Raw genomic sequence first — 22,002 nt, 5'->3', positions numbered from 1 at the left:
TGCTTGCCACCATATTTTCCTCTGCGCCTTCATCTCCCCTCTGAAGCTCTACCCGGAAGACATGCTCATGCCCAGCTATAGAGCAAGCTCTCATGGCGGGGGCCCTTGCCAAAATACATTTATTAAGCAAGAAAGAACTAGATGGGTTGGGTCTCAAGTCTGAAACGACAAGCGTAAGTTTGCACTAAACGTAAAAGAAAAGGTGACCCTTGCCCTCAATATATACATCATTAGCTACGTTCTTTATAAAACATATCATAAAATCAATTACTCATAAATAGTTTCACCAACCACACCTTATATGGCTTACAACTCATGTACATGTCTATATATACATGCAACCATCGGGGTGAGTGGTTCTCTTCATGCTTCACGAGTCACTAAGTTTCACCACATAACACATTTTCCCATTACACCCTCTAATATCAACAATGCAAGACAAAAGAAAGAGAAGATGCTAGCTTAGCTTGAGAATAGGAGACACCAGGAATGAAACACTTTGGATCAAATCGGAGAAACTTGCTCCAATCAGCGATGCTTGAAAACCGCACCATTATTTGCTCTCCTACCTGGTGAAGCATAGTTTCTTCATGATGAAGTTAGGTAGCTAGGAACATAAGAGAAAAATGTGGAGATACATGCAATGTAACCAGATATTATAACAAGTGTGTAGTTCATGGATTGCTTTGAGTAGTTCTTAGGTGATTGTTTTTTTCTTTTTGTTTTTTAATGTTGATAGGAGATCTACCAGATTCATTTGATTAGCAAGAGGAGAATACATCCATGAAAAAAGCCCAATTAGGCAAGATACTGTAGGGAAAAAAACAAGGAAAAGTATGTGCATGTAGCACTACTACCGACCCCTATCTACGTGGAGTGAAGTGCATCATAGGTCCTCGAACTATTTCAGAGGTGTCACGTAGGTCCTCGAACTATAAAAATCGGCATCCAGGTCCTCAAAGTGCAATATGCGTGTCATTCAGGTCCTCAAACTATTTCAAAAGTGTCGTACGTCCTTGAACTATTTCAGAGGTGTCACATATACACACACTTATTACACTTCAAGGATTTTTGAGGACCTGGATGACACTTTCCATAGTTTGAGGACCTACTTAACACCTTCAAAATACTTCAAGGACCTAGGATGCATTTCACTCATCTACGTGCATGCATGTGCATGGGTACGTCCCATCGCCATGCTTACATTATTCAAAACAGAAACAAATATGAGTTTATTCCCTAGATTTCACCCCGATAAACTCAGCGCTCAGGTTCCACCTTGATCAACCAAATCTTCTGCCACATCTCGACGAAGATCACCCGCCCTAACGTCTTTGTCTGTTTGTTGAGCGTTGCCTGCTCAGCGCTGAGGAGTGATGTGACCTCGAAACAGCTCTCGGTGACATGTCCTGGAAGGCTGCCATGGATGAAGAAATGTGTTGCATCAGGGAGAACAAGACCTAGGAGCTCAGCTCACTTCCAGCCTGACACAAGGCCATCGGTCTGAAGTGGGTATTTAAGGTGAAGCATGACCCTTCCGGAAATGTTGTCAAGCACAAAGCTTGTTTGGTTGCTAAGGGGTACGCCCATCGACAGGGTCTGGATTTCGATGAAGTGTTCACTCCGGTGGCTAGGATGGAGACAGTTTGTGTACTACTAGCTCTTGCGGCACACTCTCGCTGGGAAGTTCATCACATGGATGTTAAATCAGCATTCCTGAATGGCGAGCTCAGCAAGGAGGTTTAGTTGCACAACCACCTGGTAACATGGTCATCGGTGAAGAAGGACACGTGCTAAAGCTGCATAAGGCATTGTATGGTCTTCGTCGGGCTCCAAGAGCATGTACGCTTAGTTAGATGAGTCCCTGGCCTCGCTTGGATTCGCGCAGGCCATTGGAACGTGCGGTGTACAGGTATGGGGATCAAACCTCATTCCTTCTTGTTGGGATCTATGTTGATGATCTCATCATCACCGAGATGGATGTTTGGGCTATAACTAACTTCAAGCAACAAATGCAACAGATGTTCAAGATGAGTGACCTCGAACTCTTATGGCGCGTTTGGTTACCTTCCCAATGGAGCCTGGCTCAGCGGAGCTTGTTTAAGTGTATACAAGCTCTGGGCTATGTTCTGCATGTCATTTGGTTGGCTGCATCAAGCCTATCTCGCATCCTCCCCGTAGTGTAAATTGCACTAGGCCCAGAATGCATCTGGAAAAATGGTTGATCAAAGCGTTCCTCGCAAGCCAGGGTGAGAGCGCTTTAAGTTTCGTGCTGGTCAGTTTCTACGTGCGAGCTAGGCAACCAAAAAACTCACTACTTAGCCTGCCAGACCCTAGTTGGGCTTGATGGGGTCTACCAAACGCGCCCTTAAGCTATTACTTGGGGATAAAGGTGGGACAGTCAGGGAGACGGATTACGCTGCATCAATGCCGCTACGCAACCAACATTCTGGAGGTAGCATGGATGAGCGGTTGCAACACTTATGGACAGTCACTCTTTTCCAAGTCTTTCTTCAAAGAAGTGACTTGGGCCTTGAGCTCTTTGATTTCCTCTACATGGTTAGTCTCAACACAAGCACTAGAGGAAGTATAAGCTTCATCGTTAGAGCAACAAGGCAAGGAAAGCAATTCATCACAAGATGTACCAACGTTATGCATGGATGAATCGCGAGGACTAGCACAAGGCAATAGAGCATTTTGACTAAAAGTAGTGCTAGTGTCCACATGAGGCTCACTAGATGTTACCTTAGCAATCATGGCCTCATGAGCTATCTTTAGCACATTATGGGATACTAGAAGATCATCATGAGAGCTTGAGAGCTTTTCATGGCTTTCTTCCAATTTCCCATAATTGCTAGATAGCAACTCAAGTTGAGCCCGTAGCTCAACGTTCTCCTTTAAAATGGATGCTTCACAAGAAATAGAGTTAGTAGCACAAACATCATCATTAACAACAAGAGGAGAAGGCAACTTGGCAAGCTCTTTTAAATAAGAAGCTTCAAGTTGAGCATGAGACTCGGTGAGTTTGATGAGCTCACCCTTGATGACCCTTGAGCCATTTTCGAGGAGCTCAAAATCCTCAAGGAGTCTAGCATGAAGAACTTCAAGCTTAGCATTTTTAGTTTCAAAAACATTGGCCACCTCAAGAGCTCTATCATGAGATTCCTTCACTCTAGATAACTCTAGAGCAAAAGTCTCCTCAAGAGATTCCTTGGTGGTTTGTTCAAGTTCAAGAGCTTGAGAGAGGTCCGCAATCTCATTAGCGTAATCACGCTCATGACCTTCCATTTTATCAATGGTGACCTCATGCTCCTCAAGACGAGATTCCAACTCATCAATATATTTGTTGCCCTCAATAGCAATAGACATGATTTCCATGAAGTTGGAACGAGCAATTTTATTCTTAAGAAGAGCTTTAAAAATTATTTCCCCCTTAACTTTTAAGGAGGCAACATCATCATTCTCTTCATCATAATCGACATCATCATCACTCTTGCCATCATCAATATTATCACAAGATATATTGGGATTCAAAGTGGGAGATACCTTTGAAGCCTTGGCCATAAGGCAAAAAGCAATAGATGATGATGTGGGATCCCTTGAAGCACCATTCAAGACCACATCTTGTTCCATGGAGTGTTGGGTTTCCTCTACATTGTTAGCACAACAACTCGAGGAAATAGATACATTTTCATCATGGCAACAAGACATAGCAAGCATATCATCATGAGATTTGAGCAAGCAATTTCTACAAGATATGCAAGGACTACCAACACGAGCATGTGAAACATGTAAGGTGCTCGAAGTGTTAAAGTCCAAAGAAGGACCATTGCAATAAGATAGTGATGAAGAATCACCAAGAACAAGCACACTATCATCATTGCAGTGACCACCACTACTCACCCTAACATTACCTTGTGGAAATCCACATGTAGGTGAAGTAGAAGAAGTTGAGAAGGCAACACGGCCGGAGGTGGAGGGAGAACAATCATCCCCACAAATCTTGGACACACCATATTTATCTTGAAGCTTTGTCCATAACTCATGAGCATCCCGGAACGGCATGAGTTGAAATATAACTACATTGCTCAAAGCATCGAAAAGCACATTAGAAGCTTGAGCATTGAGATAAGAGTTTTTCTCATCCTCTAAAGATAATCTTTGGGGATCCTTTGGAGGAGAAAAACCCATATCTACAATTCGCTCTAAATTTGGGTCCATGACCCTAAAGAGATTAAGCATGCGAATTACCCAAACATCAAAATTTGTGCCATCGAAACTAAGAGTGTCAGAGAATCATAATCCCCTAGTCGACATCTTTACTCTCTAGGCGGTTAAGCCTAACAAAGAGAGACGAGGCTCTGATACCAATTGAAAGATCGTGGATGTCGCCTAGAGGGGGGTGAATAGGCGCTTTAAAATAATTACAGTTTAGGCTTGAACAAATGCGGAATAAACCTAGCGGTTAATTTGACAAGCACAAAACCTACAACAACTAGGCTCACCTATGTGCACCAACAACTTATGCTAAGCAAGATAAACAACTAAGTGATAGCAAGATATATGACAAGAAACAATATGGCTATCACAAAGTAAAGTGCATAAGTAAAGGGTTCGGGTAAGAGATAACCGAGGCACGCGGAGACGACGATGTATCCCGAAGTTCACACCCTTGCGGATGCTAATCTCCGTTTGGAGCGGTGTGGAGGCACAATGCTCCCCAAGAAGCCACTAGGGCCACCGTAATCTCCTAACGCCCTCGCACAATGCAAGATGCCGTGATTCCACTAAGGGACCCTTGAGGGCGGTCACCGAACCCGTACAAATGGCAACCCTTGGGGGCAGTCACCGAACCCGTACACTTTGGCAACCCTTGGGGGCGGTCACCGGTACCCGTCAAATTGCTCGGGGCGATCTCCACAACCTAATTGGAGACCCCGACGCTTGCCCGGAGCTTTACACCACAATGATTGAGCTCCGAACACCACCAACCGTCTAGGGAGCCCAAGCACCCAAGAGGAACAAGCTCAAGGGCACCAAGCACCCAAGAGTAATAAGCTTCTCAACTTGTAACTTCCACGTATCACCGTGGAGAACTCAAACCGATGCACCAAATGCAATGGCAAGGGCACACGGAGTGCCCAAGTCCTTCTCTCTCAAATCCCACCGAAGCAACTAATGCTAGGGAGGAAGATGATAGGAAGAACAAGAAGGAGAACACCAAGAACTCCAAGATCTAGATCCAAGGGGTTCCCCTCACATAGAGGAGAAAGTGATTGGTGGAAATGTGGATCTAGATCTCCTCTCTCTTTTCCCTCAAAAACTAGCAAGAATCCATGGAGGTATTGAGAGTTAGCAAGCTCGAAGAAGGTCAACAATTGGGGAAGAACACGAGCTCAAAAGATAAGGTTCATTGGGGAAGAAGACCCCCTTTTATAGGAGGGGGAAAATCCAACCGTTATGTGCTCAGCCCGCACACGAGCGGTACTACCGCTCCACGAGCGGTACTACCGCTCGGGCGGAAGAAGCAGGGAAACGGATCAACAAAACATGAACCTTGGGGCGGTAGTACCGCTTATAAGCGGTACTACTGCTCACCCCAGCGGTACTACCGCTCGACCGGAGCGGTACTACCGCTTATAGGCGGAACTACCGTGCCTTACTGCCGCGCGACTACCGCTGAACCCGACACGAAAAGAGCAGACCCAAAATCAAGGCGGTAGTAGAGCGGTACTGGAGCGGTACTACCGCTTGACGCTACAAGCGGTACTACCACTGCCACCGCGGTACTACTGCAGGGAGAAAAACAGAACTGCCAAAACTTCTTCATATGAGCTCCGAATTAGGCAAACTCAAGCTTGTTGGATAGAGGAAGACGAGTAGCTCCGAATTGGTTATAGTAAGAAGGGGCAGGGGAGGTATGCCAACAAATAGAGGAGTGAAACCTCCAACCGAGAAGAACCGGCATAACCTCCAACATCGAAAACATCATAGAAGATGTGAGTGAACTCCGTTTTCAATGAACTCGAGCTTGTCATCAAGATGACCATAAGCTCCAAAACTCACAAAGAGAAGAACCAAACAAGAACCAATAAAGATGATGCAAGGATGCAATGGTTTGAGCTCTCTATGAATGATACGATCAAGCTACTCATCGAGAGCCCCCCTTGATAGTACGGCAATCGGTCCTATAACCCGGTCTCCCAACTACCATCATGAGACCGGTAAAATAGACCTATCAAGAGCAAACCTTTGCCTTGCACATGGTCCACTTGAGCTAGATGATGACGATCTTGACTCCCTAAAGATGGACCACCTTTCTTGATTGCGTTGGCTCGATGAATACTAGTTGATTGCTCCCCCATACTCCACTATGGGTGAGCCACCCTTCCGCACATCTTCACAAGTCCATTGTCACCACAATGGACGGCAAGCTTCAAGCACTTGATCTCTTCGTGATGCTCCACTTGAACTTGCACACGGCAATGTTGATGACGATCACCACTTGATGTCATCCTCTCCATGGGTTGAGTGATATCTTCCTCTTGACACAAGCCCATGAACACGTACCTAACCCCACATAGAACACTCATGAAGACCATGGGTTAGTACACAAGGCGTAATTGACAAAGCTTACCATACCATGGGATTGCTTGATCCCTTGGTACATCTTGTGTGCTTTGTGTGTTGATCAGCTTGATTCACTCTTGACTTAGTCTTGATCAACCTTGACTCTTTCCAACTCTCTTCATTTGGATGATGTCTTGAAGGTAAACATGAATGATCACACAATCTTCTTCTTCAAGACATGCTTGCAATAAGCTCAACTCTCACATGACCAATCTTTGGATAATTCCTTAATAATACCTTGGTCACCACATAGACTCCTTGAAACCAACACATGGACTTCAAGAAATGCCTATGGACAAATCCTTCAAATATAACTCAAGGCAACCATTAGTCCATAGAGATTGTCATCAACTACCAAAACCAAACATGGGGGCACCGCATGTTCTTTCACTCCTCCCTCCTCCTCCTTCCTCCTCATCCTCCTCCCACCTCCTCCTCCCCCTTTCTGTAAATAGAATAGGAAGTTTTAGAATTTTTAGATTTTTTTAAGTAAATGTAGGTTTTTAGTATATTTTGTTTTTAGAAAATTTGAATAGAATAAAATATGAAACTGAATTTTTTTAGTAAATGTAGGTCTTTTGAATAGAATAGGGAATTTTTAGAAATTTTGAATAAGTAAATTTGAATAGAATAAAATATGAATTTGAAAAGAATAAGTAAATGTAGGTCTTTTGAATAGAATAGGAAATTTTGCTCCTTTGATCTCCATCTTCGGGGCGCCATGATCATCTTCGTCACCGGCATGACACCATGATCTCCATCATCATGATCTCCATCATTGTGTCTTCATGAAGTTGTCACGCCAACGATTACTTCTACTTCTATGGCTAACGCGTTTAGCAATAAAGTAAAGTAATTTACATGGCGTTATTCAATGACACGCAGGTCATACAAAAAATAAAGACAACTCCTATGGCTCCTGCCGGTTGTCATACTCATCGACATGCAAGTCGTGATTCCTATTACAAGAATATGATCAATCTCATACATCACATATATCATTCATCACATCTTCTGGCCATATCACATCACAAGGCACATGCTGCAAAAACAAGTTAGACGTCCTCTAATTGTTGTTGCAAGTTTTTACGTGGCTTGTATAGGTTTCTAGCAAGAACGTTTCTTACCTATGTAAAACCACAACGTGATATGCCAATTTCTATTTACCCTTCATAAGGACCCTTTTCATTGAATCCGTTCCGACTAAAGTGGGAGAGACAGACACCCGCTAGCCACCTTATGCAACTAGTGCATGTCAGTCGGTGGAACCTGTCTCACGTAAGCGTACGTGTAAGGTCGGTCCGGGCCGCTTCATCCCACAATACCGCCGAAACAAGATAAGACTAGTAGTGGCAAGAAAAATTGACGACATCTACGCCCACAACTGCTTTGTGTTCTACTCGTGCATAGTAACTACGCATAGGCCTGGCTCATGATGCCACTGTTGGGGATCGTTACTGAATTTTAAAATTTTCTACGCATCACCAAGATCCATCTATCGAGTTTACTAGCAACGAGGGGAAAGGAGTGCATCTACATACCCTTGTAGATCGCGAGTGGAAGCGTTCAAGTGAACGGGGTTGATGGAGTCGTACTCGTCGTGATCCAAATCACCGATGACCGAGCGCCGAACGGACGGCACCTCCGCGTTCAACACACGTACGGAGCAGCGACGTCTCCTCCTTCTTGATCCAGCAAGGGGGAAGGAGAGGTTGATGGAGATCCAGCAGCACGACGGCGTGGTGGTGGAAGTAGCGGGGATCCCGGCAGGGCTTCGCCAAGCGCAAGCGGGAGGGAGAGGTGTCACGGGAGGGAGAGGGAGGCGCCAGGGGCTAGGGTACAGCAGCCCTCCCTCCCCTCCCCCCATTTATATAGGCCCCCTGGGGGGGCGCCGGCCCCTGGGATCCCATCTACAGGGGGGCGGCGGCCAAGGGGGGGAACTTCCCCCCCAAGCCAGGTGGGGCGCCCCCCACCCCCAGGGTTTCCAACCCTAGGCACAGGGGGAGGCCCATGGGGGGCGCACCAGCCCACTAGGGGCTGGTTCCCCTCCCACTTCAGCCCATGGGGCCCTCCGGGATAGGTGGCCCCACCCGGTGGACCCCCGGGACCCTTCCGGTGGTCCTGATACAATACCGATAACCCCCGAAACATTCCCGGTAGCCGAAACTGGACTTCCTATATATAATTCTTCACCTCCGGACCATTCTGGAACTCCTCGTGACGTCCGGGATCTCATCTGGGACTCCGAACAACTTTCGGGTTTCCGCATACTAATATCTCTACAACCCTAGCGTCACCGAACCTTAAGTGTGTAGACCCTACGGGTTCGGGAGACATGCAGATATGACCGAGACGCCTCTCCGGTCAATAACCAACAGCGGGATCTGGATACCCATGTTGGCTCCCACATGCTCCACGATGATCTCATCGGATGAACCACGATGTCGAGGATTCAATCAATCCCGTATACAATTCCCTTTGTCAATCGGTACGTTACTTGCCCGAGATTCGATCGTCGGTATCCCAATACCTTGTTCAATCTCGTTACCGGCAAGTCACTTTACTCGTACCGTAATGCATGATCCCGTGGCTAACTCCTTAGTCACATTGAGCTCATTATGATGATGCATTACCGAGTGGGCCCAGAGATACCTCTCCGTCATACGGAGTGACAAATCCCAGTCTCGATCCGTGCCAACCCAACAGACACTTTCGGAGATACCCATAGTGCACCTTTATAGTCACCCAGTTACGTTGTGACGTTTGGCACACCCAAAGCACTCCTACGGCATCCGGGAGTCGCACGATCTCATGGTCTAAGGAAATGATACTTGACATTGGAAAAGCTCTAGCAAACGAACTACACGATCTTTTGTGCTATGCTTAGGATTGGGTCTTGTCCATCACATCATTCTCCTAATGATGTGATCCCGTTATCAATGACATCCAATGTCCATAGTCAGGAAACCATGACTATCTGTTGATCAACGAGCTAGTCAACTAGAGGCTCACTAGGGACATGTTGTGGTCTATGTATTCACACATGTATTACGATTTCCGGATAACACAATTATAGCATGAACAATAGACAATTATCATGAACAAGGAAATATAATAATAACCATTTATTATTGCCTCTAGGGCATATTTCCAACACCATCAGGCCTAAGCTTCTTCTTGAATACACATTTGCATCCTATAGGTTTGCACCCATAAGGACGATCAGTTATCTCCCAAGTTTCATTCGCCAAGATGGAATCCATCTCGCTACGAACCGCTTCCTTCCAGTAGTCAGCATCTTCAGATGCATAGGCCTCTGAAATAGAACTGGGAGTGTCATCTATGAGATACACAAGAAAATCATCACCAAAGGACTTTGCAATCCTCTGTCTCTTGCTCCTAGTAGGAACTCCATTGTTCTCCTCCACAGGACTTTCAAAGTGTTCCATCGAAATGGCAGGTTCGGTAATTGTAACTGGTTCCTGATTCGATGAACTAGGCATCTCCTGATTAGATGGGGTAGCCATATCCTTCATGGGAAAGATATCTTCAAAGAAAGTCGCATCATTCGACTTCATAATCGTTCCGACATGCATGTCAGGTACCTCAGATTTTACAACCAAGAATCTATAGCCAATGCTATGAAAAGCATATCCCAGGAAAACACAATCCACAGTCTTTGGTCCAAGCTTCCGTTTCTTTGGAATTGGAACATTGACTTTCGCCAAACAACCCCATGTTCGTAGATAAGAGAGTTTTAACCTTTTCTTCTCCCATTCCTCGAATGGAGTTATCTCTTTGTTCTTTGTGGGAACTCGGTTTAGGACATGACATGCCGTCAATATCGCCTCCCCCCACCATGCCTTGGAGAGACCCGATGTGTCTAACATGGCGTTAACCAAATCAGTTAGAGTACGGTTCTTTCTTTCGGCCACCCCATTTGACTGAGGTGAATAGGGAGGCGTCCTCTCATGGATTATACCATGTTCTGCACAAAAAGCATCAAATTCATTGGAAAAATACTCTCCACCACGGTCGGACCTAAGCCTCTTGATTTTTCGATCAAGTTGGTTTTCCACTTCAGCTTTATAGATCTTGAAAAAGTTCAAAGCCTCATCCTTAGATTCAGAAGATACACACGACAGTATCTAGTAGAGTCATCAATTAACGTCATGAAATATTTCTTTCCACCTTTTGTCAAAACACCATTCATTTCACATAGATCTGAATGTATGAGCTCTAGTGGTGCAAGATTTCTCGTTTCCGCAGTCGTGTGAGACTTACGAGGTTGCTTAGCTTGCACACACACTTGACACTTAGATCCCTTGACAGTGGTGAAACTAGGGATTAAGTTCAACTTCGCTAGTCGCGACATGCAACCAAAGTTAACATGACAAAGACGTGAATGCCACACATTTGATTCACTATTGTTGCAAAGTCCTTTGGTGATGCCAACAAATAGAGGAGTGAAACCTCCAACCGAGAAGAACCGGCATAACCTCCAACATCGAAAACATCATAGAAGATGTGAGTGAACTCCGTTTTCGATGAACTCGAGCTTGTCATCAAGATGACCATAAGCTCCAAAACTCACAAAGAGAAGAACCAAACAAGAACCAATAAAGATGATGCAAGGATGCAATGGTTTGAGCTCTCTATGAATGATACGATCAAGCTACGCATCGAGAGCCCCCCTTGATAGTACGGCAATCGATCCTATAACCCGGTCTCCCAACTACCATCATGATACCGGTAAAATAGAAAACCTATCAAGAGCAAACCTTTGCCTTGCACATGGTCCACTTGAGCTAGATGATGACGATCTTGACTCCCTAAAGATGGACCACCTTTCTTGATTGCGTTGGCTCGATGAATACTAGTTGATTGCTCCCCCATACTCCACTATGGGTGAGCCACCCTTCCGCACATCTTCACAAGTCCATTGTCACCACAATGGACGGCAAGCTTCAAGCACTTGATCTCTTCGTGATGCTCCACTTGAACTTGCACACGGCAATGTTGATGACGATCACCACTTGATGTCATCCTCTCCATGGGTTGAGTGATATCTTCCTCTTGACACAAGCCCATGAACACGTACCTAACCCCACATAGAACACTCACGAAGACCATGGGTTAGTACACAAGGCGTAATTGACAAAGCTTACCGTACCATGGGATTGCTTGATCCCTCGGTACATCTTGTGCGCTTTGTGTGTTGATCAGCTTGATTCACTCTTGACTTAGTCTTGATCAACCTTGACTCTTTCCAACTCTCTTCATTTGGATGATGTCTTGAAGGTAAACATGAATGATCACACAATCTTCTTCTTCAAGACATGCTTGCAATAAGCTCAACTCTCACATGACCAATCTTTGGATAATTCCTTAATAACACCTTGGTCACCACATAGACTCCTTGAAACCAACACATGGACTTCAAGAAATGCCTATGGACAAATCCTTCAAATATAACTCAAGGCAACCATTAGTCCATAGAGATTGTCATCAATTACCAAAACCAAACATGGGGGCACCGCATGTTCTTTCACTCCTCCTTCCTCCTCATCCTCTTCCCACCTCCTCCTCCCCCTTTCTGTAAATAGAATAGGAAGTTTTAGAATTTTTTAAGTAAATGGTGGTTTTTAGTATATTTTGTTTTTAGAAAATTTGAATAAGTAATTTGAATAGAATAAAATATGAAATTGAATTATTTTTTTAGTAAATGTAGGTCTTTTGAATAGAATAGGAAATTTTTAGAAATTTTGAATAAGTAAATTTGAATAGAATAAAATATGAATTTGAAAAGAATAAGTAAATGTAGGTCTTTTGAATAGAATAGGAAATTTTTAGAAATTTTGAATAAGTAAATTTGAATAGAATAAAATATGAAATTGAAAAAATAAGTAAATGTAGGTCTTTTGAATAGAATAGAATTTTTTTAGAAAATTTGAATAAGTAACTTTAAAAAGAATAGGAAATTGTAATTAAATTTGAATAGAATAATTAAATGTAGCTTATGGAGTTTCACTAAGTCCTAAGATGACGATAATAATGTTTTTGTTTATATTTTGTTTTTGCAGAAATCAAGGACCCCCTGCATCATCCCCGACGTCGTCCCCATCACCGACCCCCTCTGACCTCGATCGAGGTAAGACAAGCCACCCCATGTTGTTAATTTAATTTAGGTATTTTAGGTGTTTAAGCTTCGAATAATGTAGTATGAACCCTAGTTATGATCGAATCATGTTCAAAATGTAGGTTTTTAATTAGGTGTAATTAATAGAATTTAGGTGTTTTAGGTGTCACATTTGTTGTTATTTTTTTAGTTAAAGAAATTATTCCCGCATCGACGTCGACGATGCCTATCCCGCATCCCCGTCGTCGACTCGGCGGAGGTGGCCTGGGCTTGGTGAGCAGCCATGTCCGGGAATGGGCTCCGTCGGGCTGGTACTAGGAGGTGCTACCTTCCGGGGGGCGCAGCTTGGTGAGGAGCCAGCCCGTCGTTGACCCGAACCTTCTTTGGTGGCGGTCGCGTGGGCCAGTGACAATGCGGAGGCTTGAGGACCCCGCGGAGGTGGTACGTCACCGTGTCAGCGAGGAGGACGAGCACGTCCGTCGCTACATGGTTGCATTGGAGGGTAGGTTCTCCAATACCTGGGAGGTTCTTCAGGGATCTCACTGGAGCTATGATCCTGTGATGGTTCCTTCTCTTTGGGTGTCCACCGCCCGCGCCGATACCCATCGTTCGCTACGGTTTTAGCTGTATTAGTGATGTTATATGTATGATACTATTCGAGATCTATTAGTGATAATATTCGACGATGTACGGACGAAAGAGATGATTTAGTTTTGCTTACTGAATGAATGCTAATTTGAATACTAATTTATTTTACGATTTAGATATGTGCTTGCCTATATGATGTAGATATAAACATGTATATGTTGTGTTGCTCAAATAGGATATGTGCTTGCCCAAGTGGCCGGCCATGTTTGCAGGTTACACCTCCTATAGTGGCCTATGTTTTGCCGGAGTGTTGATTAATTTCCGTTCTGGCGAATTTCAGGCACTCGATATGTCCTTTTTTAGCAAAGGTCATGCCGGATTTTTTTGTGAATTCTGACATGACTTGTGCTAGAATATGTAGGAAATATCAAGTGGCATTGATTTTCTAGAAAAGTAATTAAATAACATTTCGAGTTGACTTTAAGTCTGTCGAGGCTCCATCACCGAAGGTCGAAAAATCAGTGAGGGAGTGTATCCACCATATATGAGACAGGACGAAGAAGCCCGACTGTTGTCGTGGGGGTCGTTTCTCCTTCTTCTCCAGGTGCTAGACCTTCGTTATGCACTAGGGGAAGGAGGAGTAACGACCGTCACCGACGGTCGCAAATGTCAGAGAGGAATCAGTGAGTGAGAGTCTCCACCACATATGAGAGGACGAAAAATCCCGACTATTGTCGTGGGGGTCACTTCTCCTTCGTTCCCGTGTGCTAGACATTTTGGTGTAATGCACTCGGGAACGAAAGGAGGAGCTACCATCACCAACGGTCGAATGTATACACCATGCGAGCTGAGAGTTTTCAAGAAAAAGACTCGACAGACCGATAATCAACTCGTGATGAATAATAATGATCTAATTTAATTTTTGTAGTACATATATAGAATTGTACAAGTTTAATCTTTGAATTATGAACGTAGGAAATGTCGTCATCTTACGACGAAAGTCTGCCGGAGGAGTGCAGCTGGTGCAACGACGATCGAGGTCTGTGCGACAGGCCTCACCTGGACGAAGATCGGCGCTTCAGCATTAAGCTCTAGGAGACCTTCGATGTTGAAACGGTACGCAACGACGACAAGTGTTTTTTTCGTAATTAAGCATGACTTCAACTATTTTAACGTGTAATTTTCATCTTTTACAATTCGAGTAGCTTATCCCATGCCATGCAAGATGCTATGTCTTGGAGAGGATGGATTTGAAGACCATGAAAATGTTGAAACAAAGAAAATCCACCTAAGGACTCATCATGGTATGGATTTTGAAGTAAATTTGTATAATTCTGAGAGCGTAACCCAATTTGGTTGCAAAAATTGGGAAGCACTTTGCAAGATGTATGGTTTTTATGAGGGTATGCTTGTCACCATGGATCTTGGTGATCCTGACATCGACCAAGACAATATGGACATATGGGTCCTTGTTGATACGCTTCCAATTCTACCGCTATGTGAGTTTCTCAAACATAGTTATTAACTAATTTATATTGTTCATTTCAAAATAGTTGGCAGCTTATTTCCATTGACAACTTATTTTCGTTGTTCAAACAATGTGCGGAACATGGTAGACAGAACCTACTACACCGATGGCTCTGAGTTAACTTATCAGGAGAAAAATCATCTGGTCGTATTTTGTACTGATCTTGAGAATTACAATATCTATTATAAAACTCCTCCACAATATGGTCAATACGTGCCACTAGTGCATGTGTTGAACTACGGTAACATCCATGGAGATGCCATGGTAAGATTTTTTACTATTACGACATCCGTGCATCTTTTGCATAAATTCTTTTAAAACTTAACTACATTGCTAACTACGAAGTTATTACTATGTTTTTCAACAAAAAATCTCGAAGGATTGTGTGCCTCATCTAATGTATCAGAATGGTCGCCTTGATGTTTTGAACATACGGCTAGGTCATCCTACGAATCTCACCTATCCATATCGGATTTCTAAAAGAAGTGGAGACATGAAAATTAAAGAATGGAAAAAATGTATGGACAGTCGTAAGGAGGTACTTGGAAGTAACATTGTGCGAAAGGCAAGAATTGGAGAAAGGATAATCTCCATTCTTCATAATGGCGAGTCAGGGCCTATCTTGTTTTATGCTATTTTACCTAAGGAAGGTAGTAGGTCCTAGTTAATAATACTCATGATCATGTGCTAAGAACAACGGTTGATCATGAGTTACTCCGGTGGCTCTGAGTTGTAGGTCGTAGTTAGCCATCGGTGTAATAGGTTCTGTCTACCTGGTGTAGGATGGTGATGGAATTGGTGGAGAACCTGATCGGTGTTCTCCGATTTACCGGCAAGAGACCATTAATGCATTTATCGGGTTAAGAGCATCTCTAACGGATGATGTATTTTACATCACCAAATTATGGTTCGAGTAAAAATATACATCACCAAAAATGGTTTTTTTTCATCTCAAATACCTTCAACTCCAACAAATGATGTGAAATAGATGTTGTAAAATACATCGCGGTTTGTATTCTTGTGGATACCCCATTTTACATCATCAGTTGAAGCACTTTGGTGATGTAAATATAACACTTGGTGATGTAAATTTTGCTCCAGCCAGGTGGTCCACGCGTGGTCTCATGGTGATGTAAAATTTGCTCTAGAGCATCAAGTGATGCAAATCTGCATCATTAAGTGCCCTATTTTACATCTAGAGCAAATCTTGAGAAAATATTTGCATCTACATCATTTATTAGAGCAGCGTTTTTGTCCTCTCGTAATGTAAAAAATGGTCCCGAGCCATTTTACATCATCTATTGAAGATGCTCTAACTGTTACTAACGGCCATGTGCACAAGGGACGATGGAAACAATTTCCTAGAGTGAGTCGGCATTTGTATGGGAAAATAGAAAGTAACGGGCATATTCGTACAGGACCTTGTCGACGTTTTCTTATTTGAGGTGAAGATTTGCTTCGCGGGTCATAGCCGCTGGCATCTCCTGGTCTGCATCGATGACTTCCCAGTCGTCGCTTCTACAAGCTCCTGGGTTAAAAAGGTTTGCTTTGCCAAGGCGGAGGCCCAGAGACGGCATCGAGTTATGCTCACGGTGCGTCTTAGTTCAATGCATGAGGAAGAAGACTTTGGCTCCCCCCAAGAATTGTAATGTAATTTTATCTTTCTGTATGGTTAGTTTGTTAGGGCCTGTGACACTTAATATATGGACTTCAGCCTTTTGCAAAAAGAGAAAGTAATGCATAATACATGGATCACGGAATATAATTTTCTCACTCATTTTCCTTGTGACCATAATTCCAATGATTGTGGCTCATGCCTTCTAAAAATACTGATTTTATTTATTTTCCAGTCGTTGATCCTCTGTTGGCGTAGCTCTGGGCGAACCCCTGCAGCTTCGTGCTCCAGCTAACCGCGCCCACCCCGACCGCGGCGCGGGCAGCGTTGTGAGGTGAGAGGTAGTCCTGCGGCGAGTTCTGCGCCTGGGAAGGGTTAGCCATGGCGGCTGCCATGGCTAGGGCGAGCAAGATGGCTAGCTTGGGTGTCTGCATTCTCGATTCGGTCGGTGTCTAAATTAATGATTTCTATGTGCCTGCACTAGCTAGCTTTGCTTCTCTACGTATAGGGTGTTTTTATAGTGGATTTGTGCGAGAAATTTCTGCAGTTTGCCTGGAAAGTCTAGCACCATGGCAAGGAGTTTTCTAGGAGTGGCAAAGAATTCCACGAACAAGACATATGCATGAGGCAACTCGATCGAGTCTGTCATTCGACTTTTGTTACGAGCGGTGAGAACCCGTGAGGCCGTGAGTGGCTCACGTATGTACCGTACGCACGGTTCCAGTAGGAGCATGCATACTTGGACTATTCCATTATTCGCCCTCAAAGTTGCTACACCACGCGCGCTGAGATCGTGTACTGCTGCTACTACAAGAATGTGCGTACTTCATATTACTGGATTCTTCTATGTCCACGTCACTTTCTTGTAGAAAGTTGTGACACAAGGGTATTTTTCTGTGGAAAATGGGAAGTACGCACCCGTGCAATTGAACGAATACTAGCTAAGAGCATCTGCAGCCGTTCGGCGTCCCCGGAACTGAAATAGCGCAGCTTGGGGCTAACTGGCGGTATTTTTGCCGTGTGGACGCTCGGCTTCCCAACCACTGCCCCAAGTTGGCCCCCAGACGCTGTTTTTTGAAATGGAAATTCGGCTAAATTTCAAAGAAAATAATACCAATTTAGACGAAATTCAGGCAATTCACTCATATTTGTACAAATTTTGAAAGACATAATAAAAAACTTCAAAACTATGCCGCCGCCGCTGCCCCGAGCCGAGTTCATACCGAGGAGCTTGTAGAAGGCCGTGTAGTCGCTGACGTCGCCGCCGCCGTCGCCGTCGTCGTCGTCCTGCATGCCGCCGCCCCGAGCCTAGTCCATGCCGAGGAGCTTGTAGAAGGCGGTGTTGTTGCCGCCACCGCCGTCGTCATCGTCTTGCATGCCGCCGTCCTTGCTGCAGCCCTGCCCCGGATTGCCGCTGCGAATGGGGTTGGGCGGCGCCGGCGCCTCATCATCGTCGCTGTCGAGGACGATGACACCACCCTCCCCGCGGCCCCGGCGCACTCGGTGATCTCCTGCAGAGCTCGACGCTGGAGCTCCATCTCCTCCCGGACGTAGTCGTCGCGCGACAACTTAATGCCGGTGTCGAGGTCGGGGGCCATGTCGACGTGCTCCTGCTTGACAACGACGAGTGTCGCCGGCTCCGTGTTCGGCCTGAACAGATGAAGATGGCCGCGGGGAGGAGGTGAAGGTTGGTGGCGGTCCTCGTTTATGACGAGGTTGCCGCCGCGGCTGCGCCTGCGCTCCGACGTCTCCAGGGGATCAACCTTGACGGTGGCGAGCGGCGTCGTGCCGGATGAGCGGGAGCCGGAGGAGGAGGACCCCGCCATGCACCTCGGCAGCAAGGAGCTGCTGCTCCGGTGTGAGAGCGAGGGCGCCGGGTACTCCACGGCTCGTTGCCGCCCTCAAGGTGCTCGAGGACGGCGTGGAGCATGCGCCCGGCGACGCCCCACCACTGACGCCGTCCCACGGAGTTGTGGCGCCCCCTTGGCGCCGGAGCGCCGCTGGTGGACGCGAGTTGGTCGGCGTGGCGGCGCTGGAAGTACGCCGTCCACAAACTGTGGTTGTCGGGGCCGAACTTCGGCAGCTGTCGCGCCTCCTCCGGCAGGGACGCCCGGACCCACGCAATCTCGCCGCGGCGTTCGACGTCGGTTGGCGGCGGGGACAAGGGGACGCCTCCCGCGCTGAGCCTCCACGAGCCCGGCACGCACATGTCCGACGGCGCGGGGTAGTTGGCCTCATGGAGAAGACGTGCCTCCCACTCGTGCAGATGGTGGCGGCCAAAGCCGTTGGCCACCGCTCTGTTGTCGGGGAACCTCTCCGCCATTAGTCGGCTTGAAGGAGAAAGGAGAGAGGAAGGAGAGAGGGCGAGAACAAGGGCGACGAAGGAGAGAAAGTGGTCGGTGACGAGAGAGAGAGAGATGGTTGTGGCGAGGCGAGGGTGCGGCCAACTGCGATGAAGGCAGATTTTATAGCGGCGAGGGGGCGGCAGCAGTGCAGACGCGTGGCGGGAAGGGGCGGGACCTGCGGTGGCTCGCCTTCACTGCTCCGCCCGTGATCAACGGAAGGTTGACCGGCGGCAGCCTTGGCATTGATTCGCGTGGGAGCTGAGGACGGTGATGCCTAGTCGCTGACTCGGCGGGCCCACGAGGTGGGAATCTGGCGTGGGAAGTTTTGGTGCATTTTTCCTCCCCCCCCCCCCCCCCGGCGTCCTCGGTCGGCCCTCAGCATGTTGGGTTCGGCCTGGGTCCGCCGGCGCCAATTTCGGCCCTAACCGGCGAAATTTGGGCTCCTGCGGGCGTGACTGGACCTTTTTTTCGTGCCAGCGATAAAAAAGGGGCATGGGGCCTGTTGGGGGGCGAGTGGAGATGCTCTAATTGCCTCTGAGTCGCAATGGGAGCATAAATACTTTAATCCTTCTACCCAACACTCGATGATACTTTCTATAATTAATGTGACCTTTCGATTCAAGAAAACACTCTCATAACCCCCCCCCCCCCCCCCCCCCCCCCCCCCTCTTAATAGTAGAGATGACTAGTCCAAATATATCAGGGGAACCAAAGTACTTTCCATCGTAGTATTGGTTTTTCTTTGGCAAAGATAGAGCGCAACATAGATGCGTAACACCATTAACGGGAGACACTGGGAATGGGACACTTCGATAGACCAAGGATGTTGTACTCCAACATGTGTTACTCTGGTGTGACATTATTTCCTACTTCTACCAAAACAATCAAAGAATCATGTGAAGTCAGGTAGGCGGCAATGACATCTATGTCGAAAAGATGTACAACAACTCCACGGCTTGCAGATCTCTCACATGTTTCTTCCTTGTTGCAATTTTCTCCAGGAAATGAACTCGATGACACTTATTTTAGGGTTGCCTTGCCACATTGCTAGTCCTCAAAACTGAAAATAGCGAGTCGGTTTGCTTCGATGTCTACATTACAAACATAGAGACCATGAAAAGAAAATACACGCGGCAGCCAGCCTCAGTTTTTTGAAATATAAACAAATCATGTTAAAAACGAAGACATATGTGCTTGCAGAGGGAAAGTGTGTGGGTGGACGAGATGATTTTCTCTACCTCGTCGTCATATCCTCCCGCCAATGGCATGTTGCATTCGACCACCTCGATTGTGGTCGTGCAGTCTGACTTGTCAGGAGTGCTTGCCACCATATTCACCTCCCCTCTCAAGCTCTACCCGCAAGATATGTCCATGCCCAGATGTAGGGCAAGCTCTCACAGCGAGGGCCCTTGCCAGAATACATTTATTAACCAAGAAAGAACTAGATGAGTTGGTTCTCAAGTCTGAAACGACAAGCGTAAGTTTGCACTAAACGTAAAAGAAAAGGTGACCCTTGCCCTCAATATATACATCATTAGCTACGTTCTTTAAGAAACATCTCATAAAATCGATTGCCGATAAATAGTTTCACCAACCACACCTTATATGGCTTACAACTCATATACTTGTCTATATATACATGCAACCATCGGGGTGAGTGGTTCTCTTCATGCTTCACGAGTCACTGAGTTTCACCGCATAACACATTTTCCCATTACACCTCTAATATCAACAATGCAAGACAAAAGAAAGAGAAGATGCTAGCTTAGCTTGAGAATAGGAGACACCAGGGATGAAACACTTTGGATCAAACCGGAGAAACTTGCTCTAATCAGCGATGCTTCAACGCCGTACCATTCTCCGCTCTCCTGCCTGATGGATGATAGTTTCTTTATGATGAAGCTATGTAGGAAGATAAGAGACAAATGTGGAGATACGTGCAATGTAACCAGGATATTATAACAAGTGTGTAGTTCATGGATTTCTTTGAGTAGTTGTCAGGTGATTGTTTTTTTTTAATGTTGGTTGGAGATCTACCAAATTCATTTGATTAGCAAGAGGAGAATAAATGCATGAAAAAAGCCCAAGTAGGGAAGATACTGTAGCAAAAAACATGGAAAAGTACATGCATGTAGCACTACTAGTGCCCCTATCTACGTGCATGCATGTGCATGGGTACGTCCCGTCGCCAAATAAGAATTCATATAAGATAAATACAAAGCTATAATAATCATGCATATAAGAATTTAGAGAACACTCAAATAATATTCATGGATAATTTGATCATAAACCCACAATTCATCGATCTTAATAAACACACCGCAAAAAAGGATGACATCGAATAGAACTCCAAGAACATCGAGAAGAACATTGTATTGAAAATCATAGAGAGAGAAGAAGACATCTAACTACTAGCTATGGACCTGTAGGTCTCTGTGGTAAACTACTCATAAATCATCGGAAGGGCAGCAAGGTTGATGTAGATCCCCTTCGTGATCGTTCTCCCCTCCGGCAGAGTACTGGAGAGGCCTCCAGATGGGATCTCGCGAGAACAGAGACTTGCGGCGGAGTAAAAAGTGTTTTGGATGGCTCTCTGATGTATTGAGAATATTTACGTATTTATAGAGCCGGAATTAGGTCGAGAAGTGCCACGAGGAGCCCACAAGCCTGGGGACGCCCCCCCCCCCCCCCCCCGGCGCGCCTGGCAGGCTGTTATCGGTGTGTTCCTATTTACCGGCAGGAGACCATGAATGCATTTATAGGCTTAGCTGCTGCCTTTTTTTAGAGAAAAGACGCCGGCCGAGCCCGAGAAGAGCTCGAACCTAGCCTGCCTTTGAATTAATAGTCATCAACCGGCCAGTATTACAGGGGCACCACATTACACAGGAAATGAATGCAAAGCAAAGCGAAAAGGAACATACAAGGAACTAGGCAGAACAGCACGATGGCAACAGTAGGAGCACCGTTGCCGATGACCAGCACTACGCCAACACCAACTAGCCAACTAAGTGCACGGGAGGAGGGCCACGCCGTGCAAGCATCGAGGGCTGGTTGTACCCTTTCACCCAGGCTCGATGGGTGCCGTACCGTCGACCAGCAGAGTGGCTACCACGGAGCCCATCTCAAGGTGATCGAGCTGCCATAGGAGAAGTACACA

Source organism: Aegilops tauschii, chromosome 7 (assembly GCF_002575655.3).
Source record: "Aegilops tauschii subsp. strangulata cultivar AL8/78 chromosome 7, Aet v6.0, whole genome shotgun sequence".
In the NCBI taxonomy this organism is placed as follows: Eukaryota; Viridiplantae; Streptophyta; class Magnoliopsida; order Poales; family Poaceae; genus Aegilops; species Aegilops tauschii.
Note: the sequence above shows the minus strand (reverse complement) of the source record.